Raw genomic sequence first — 6,486 nt, 5'->3', positions numbered from 1 at the left:
GATGTGGACTCAGCTTGAAGTTTCATTTAACTTCTGACCACACACCTAAGTCCCCTATCTGATTTTTCTCATGATGACACACTAGTTCCAGAGCCAGTGCCTAAGGCGTTGCCTCTTTCCTAATGGACAGTACTTGGTAAATTGCTGTAGGACTTTCTGGGGAAAGCCATAGTGAAACTGCTATTACAAACTTGTGGCAATGTCAAGGAGGACACATTATCTTTTAATTAAAATGTGCACAGATAAGCTGATCTAGAATTGCAACAGGTCTGGGTAGTGGGTGAGAAGCAGTAGTCATTATAGTGATAGCAATCCATATTAAGTATACACAAACCAGTTTTTGTTTTAATTTGTACACAAATTTCCAGGGCAACAGTATTCTCTATCTTAAGCCATTGCCATTTATTCCTAATTATCAGAATATTTTGATTATCCCTCTGGACTTGATTTTTTAAAAAAATATTTAATTGATTTTATTTTTTAAATATATGACAGTAGAGTACATTAAAATTCTTATTACACATATAGAGCCCAATTTTTTATATCTCTGTATATAACATATGTTCACACCAATTCATGTCTTCATACATGTACTTTGGATAATGATGTCTATCACATTCCACCATCATTGTTAACCTCCTTCCCCCACCCTTCCCCTCCCACCCCTTTGCCCTATCTAGAGTTGTCTATTCCTCACATGCTCCCCCTCCCTACCCCAAGATATAAAGTGTTTGGGCTTGATTTCTATTACAGCAGTTATGTTTATATAACTCCAGGACTGTCATTTGCCCTCTATCTGCCAGGAACAGTAGAGGACTAAGAGAAAAGAGATGGGGATTCATACAGAGATAGGACGGGAATTTGAGAGAAATTGAAAGAGAGTGAGAGATCAAGATATCAAAGAATTAAAAAAAAAGAATAAAAGAAGATAGGTAGGAGGAAGAGAGGGAGGCAGGGAAGGAAGGAAGAAGAAAAGAACAGAAAGGTGACTACCTGTGACTTCACTGATAAGGGCTGCCCCCGAAAAGGGTCAAGAAAAATGTAAAGCATTTCCAATTCTGTTTTCCTCTTTGTTATCACGTAATGACCCTCACTAGTCACACTAGGTTTAAAGTGACCACAGAGTTTGATCCTTCCTTTGGTCTTTTGAGAATAAAATGAAGAACAATCAATGAAAAAAAAAGTTATCAAGGAATTGACATCTATGATTGTGGGACTGGTGAGTCTGAAATCTGTAGGGCAGGCTTGCAGATAGAAATTCTCAGACAAGAGGCAACTCTGCATTCCTCAGTTGGGATTTCTCCTTCCCCACAGATACCTTAATTTTGCCTTTAAAGTTTTCAACAGATTGGACAAGGCTTGCGCTGATTACCAAGGATAATCTTAATGAGCTATAGTTGTAACCCCATCTGAAAAAAAATACCTTCGCATCAACACCAAGATTAGTGTTTGACTAAATAACTATTAGTCACATGACACTATTACAGTCTTCTTTCTTGGATCCATCAACTCTATGAAATACGTCAGGACACTTAAATGACAGCACTTCCTATCTTGATGCTGGTCTTTCAGGGATGACTTCTGCAGAACTCTATGGTAATGGGATTCTTCTCTTCTCCATGATTTTCTGGGGACTGTGCTCTCTGGGTCTTCTCATAGACATAGTTATGGGTTGGAGAAGTATTTTGCAGAAAATAAATCTGTTTCATTATTTCTTACTCTATAAATACTTGTATTGTTCTTTCTACAATGCAAATATTGGAAGGTTTACATCTTCCTTAAAAGACAATCTTGAGTCAGAAGACTTTCATTTGCTAGAGCTGGCACACTAAACAACACATCTCTGGAGAAGGTACACACATTGGTAAATTTTACCAAGTCCAATGGTTTGGTCCTTCTTCACAAACTTAGGACTTCAGGACTCCATTCTCACATGTTATTTTTAGTTTTTTTCTAAAAGAAGGAATAAAATATTAAATTTTTTTACTGTCAACTATCCCATCTCATGTAAGATTTTGGTTTTATGTTCCCTGGACACGTTGAGATCTGGTTATAGATCAAGAGACAATGACCTAAATTTAGAGGCAGGATCACAAAGTTGGTTACTGATTGCAGGGTAACTACTTTACAGGAGGACTCACAGAATCTTCAAACAAAGAACAAACCAGCCTCAAGAGCCAGCTGGCTGCTTCTGCTAGCATGGGAGGATTAATGCTATTTTTTTAATTTTTTTAATAATATAATGCTTTATTGTATTTTACACATAGCATAAAGCAGCAAATAAATCTCTGACTGGTAACACATATACATATGCATGCATGCAAACAAGGATACCCACAAATATACACATATATATGTACACATACACCTGCTATGCACAAACTTTGGGTATGTGGTTACCAAACTTCAGTGGCCAAAATTCTACCTAATCAATAGCTTATAATTGCAAATTTAAAAATCAGAAATATGTTCTTTTCTGAGAATGGTGAGTTAAAAAGTGACACAAGTTGTGGTTTATAAACACTTTTTTTTTTAACAAAAGCATTTTCTTCAAATTGCTCTTATTTTAAAAATCTCTGCTTTAGGGCTGGGGATGTGGCTCAGGGTAGAGTGTTTGCCTAGCATGCCCAAGGGCCTAGGTTCAATTCCCAGACCACACACACATAAAAAACAAACAAACAAAAAAGCAAAACTCTTCTTTATCCTATTTCGAGATAGTTCCTTTGTGGTGCTAGGGATCAAACCCAGGGCCCTTGCATATGCTAGATAAGTGCTGTACCACTGAACTAAACCCTTTAGCTCCCTTCCTGAGAATTATTAATTTAAAAATTAAGCAGCTGGGGTTGTAGCTCAGAGCTTGCCTAGTGCTTGCCTAGCATGTGTGAGGCACTGGGTTCAATTCTCAGCACCGCATATAAAAAAAAATAATAAAGATCCATTAACAACTAAAAAAAATATTTAAAAAAATTAAGATCCTGAAGATTTTTTGAATAATGAGTCTTTAATCTAAAAGTTAATAATGGTAAAAGGGTCAACAGAAAATTTCTATAAATCCTTTCAAATAGATCTTTAGAATTTCATAATCTGTGATCCAAATTTCAGTTATAATTTAAACTTTGTCATCTAAAAGAAAAGAAGATTTCTAGTGACAAAAAAGAGAAGACAAAATATAAATTTGCCCCTCCCCTTTCTTTTGTGGTCTTGAGTATCGAACCCAAGGCTTTGCACAAGCTAGGCAAAAATTTTGCTATATAAGTACAAAATTATAGTTTTAATATTTTAAGTAATTAATTTCATTTCTGGTGGTAAAATCCAAGGATGTCCTACTACTGATCTACATCCCCAGCAGTCCTTTCTTTTTTTTTTATTGGTTGTTCAAAACATTACAAAGCTCTTGACATATCATATTTCATACATTAGATTCAAGTGGGTTATGAAGTCCCATTTTTACCCCAAATACAGATTGCAGAATCACATCGGTTACACATCCACATTTTTTACATAATGCCATATTAGTAACTGTTGTATTCTGCTACCTTTCCTATCCTGTACTATCCCCCCCTAATGCTATTTTAAAAATTATTAATGCACACTTTTTATTATATTAAAATCAGGCAACTGTCTGACAATACAAAGCCTTGTCTTAGCTTTTTCACTACTGTGACTAAAAGATCTACCAGAACAATTTTAAAGGAGGAAAGGTTTATTTGGAGGCTCATGGTTTCAGAGCTCTAGTCCATAGGAGGCCGGCTCCAGTCCTTGGAGCTCAAAGTGAGGCTGAACATTATCGCAGGAGAAGGTGGCAGAGAGAAGCAGCTCACATTATGGTGATCAGAAAGCAGAGACAGACTCCACTTGCCAGATACAAATATATACTCTAAGGCCACACCTCAATTCCCACCTCTTTCAGCTTCACCCTACCACTTTAATTACCACTCAGATAATCCCTGTCAGGGGATTAAGTCACTGATTGTGTTAAGACTCTTACAATCCAATCATTTCTCCTCTAAACCTTCTTGCATTGTCTCACACTTGAGCTTTTGGGGAACACCCCTCATCCAAACCACAACAAGGCTACTTAGGGAATACTGTTATACTTTACTTACAGGATGTTAAATCCTTAGAACTAAGGTTTTCCTGGAAAAAGATTAATGGGAACACAGATTGCTTTTCAGACTTGATAGTAGCTGCTTCAAAAGGTAGTTTTACACAAATACTAAATAACCCTCAGAACACCATGAATTGCCTTTGTCTCAGTATGCATCCACATTTCAGCATTTAGTGGTCCTGAACAGGAAGTGGGAAGATGCATCAGTGTGCCAAGAGGCTAGGCCTGTTTATTCTGGGATAGGCTGTGAACACTAGGCTCCTCCTCAGTCCTTGCTGAGCATGTAGGAAGCAGTGGCACTAAAACCCAGAGTCTTTGCCAAGTCCAGGTTCCTCTGGTTTCAGTTGTTAGATTTCATACTAGACCCACATAGTTGGTAGAGGCAATCCAATAAAACCCGTTCGTGCCTTTGCACTGTCTAAAAGCAAAGTTGTTACAAGAAGAGGAAATAATCCAGAGGGACCCTATGTACTTACAAGTACTTACATGTGGCCTCTCTCCAGATCTAGCCAGCAGGGACTATGAGTTCTGGCAGGTCTGTGTAACCCTGGTGACTGTCCTGTTCACCTTGTGAAAACCTGAGCCCAAGAGGCATCAGCTGAGGGTGACTGAGTGGCAGAACCCAGGACCTAATACTCATTTCCAAGTCTGGTACAGAGTAAATGTATGCGTTTCCAAAATTAATGGAAAGAGAGCAGAGACTTTCCAACCTTACCTGATGGCTTCTGGCCAAAGCAAGGAAGGGTGGTATAGAATTGTAGGACAAGGGATTTGAGCAGGAGGGAAAACACAACACCCCTTGAGAAAAGTGGGGGAGAAGAGAGATGGAGAAAACCCTGAATTCCTCACTGAAGGCCATTTTCAGAGAAGGCAGAGGTTACCAATTTATACTTCAGCCAAGGATAGGAGTGGAAAAGAATAGGGCATGATGATGGCTTGGAAGGGGCATCATTTAGGACTTAACAGAGAAACCAGGCTGCAGGGAAAGCACTCCCCACACCCAGCAGTAGTCCCCACGTTGTGACATGAAACCTTTACTCTACTATAGCAAGTCTTCCACTGGAGGGCTGTCCCAGGGCTGGTGCAGGCAAGAGAGTTGGGGGAGAAGGCAGAATCCCCAGGCCAAGTAATCAGCAGCCAGGTGATTGTGTGATGTATCTTTTCACAGATGAGTTAGATGTGCCCCAATGGTTATGATGGGAATCAACTTAAATAGACTTTCTTGATCACAGAAGTTTAACTACATGGAAAGTGGTTACACTTGACAGGATGATTTGTAATAGTACAACTTACATATTTCAATGGACCAAAAAGTTGGTATCATTTACAGTATCTTAAGATAAATTGCCTATGAATGGGAGTTTCCTTTCCAGTACTTTGAGATCTACAAGATGTATCTAGAAAATTTACTATGGTGGGAAATGAAGACTGCTTAAATGGAACAGGGATGAGGGCCTGTGGTTTTATTTTTTGATTAATTACTTACCACTGTCCTTCCAGGAGTTTCGTATTTTCTTCAGACATCATTAAGCACTGCAGCTCTTGCAGAACAACTTTGTGCTATGTGAATTCTGCCATTTTGCTAGTACTGATACGGATTTTGGGTCCACCACTCCGTTAGAATTATTAGCTCCATTCATATTAATTTTTGTTATAAATCTTACAAAGAGAGGTATTTTAAGGCTGTATATTTTGTTTTCATAAATTTTTCTTGGAGGCCCAATTATTGTCCCTGTCCATCTTGTGTTATGTCTTTGTCATCTTCTATACCACAGCTAATTTGCCCTCTCCTACTCCTTTCTGGCCTTCTTTGAATTCTTCCAGCAGTCAGAAGTTGCCAGGGACCTTTATTCCCAAACCCGTGGTGGCTGCCATCTTGTGTTGCTGTCTGATTAATGAGGTTTAGAAAACCAGAGAAATCAAAATCTTTTGAATCCACCTAAGTATGTTCACTTCAACTGTGAGAACCCATGTCTTTGCACAATTATTACATAAGGGACCTAATAAGGATAAACATCATTTATATGATGTTTCACAAACTTACACGATCGGACTTTGTCTTTGAATTTTATCTGTATCATCTTAGTACAAAAACATTTTAGAGCAATCATAAAAACACCTGATCCTTTATAATACCTCAAGCTAAGAATTTAAAACTTTGAATTCATTGCTCTCTGTGTTTCTCCCTCCTTTTTTATCCTCCTCTTCCTCTTCCATCTCCTTCTTCTTCCCCCCTCTCTTCCCCCATCTCACCTACTTTCTCCCTCACTTCATTCTTCTTCCTTTCTTTCCTCTTCTTTTTCTTTCCTTCTTCCTTTCTCCCCTTTCCACTTATTCTCTTCCTCATCATCACCCGTTTTCTTCTTTCTCTTTTATTT

At 38.3% G+C, this 6,486-nt stretch overlaps 1 pseudogene; it reads right to left on the bottom strand.

Moving 5' to 3' along the window:
* Window positions 1-5,590: 5,590 nt before the first annotated feature.
* On the bottom strand, window positions 5,591-5,983 carry LOC107136058 (annotated as a pseudogene).
* Window positions 5,984-6,486: the final 503 nt, after the last annotated feature.

The sequence above is a fragment of the Marmota marmota genome, unplaced genomic scaffold, assembly GCF_001458135.2.
Source record: "Marmota marmota marmota unplaced genomic scaffold, marMar, whole genome shotgun sequence".
NCBI lineage: Eukaryota > Metazoa > Chordata > Mammalia > Rodentia > Sciuridae > Marmota > Marmota marmota.
This window is presented reverse-complemented; position numbering and strand designations above follow the sequence as displayed.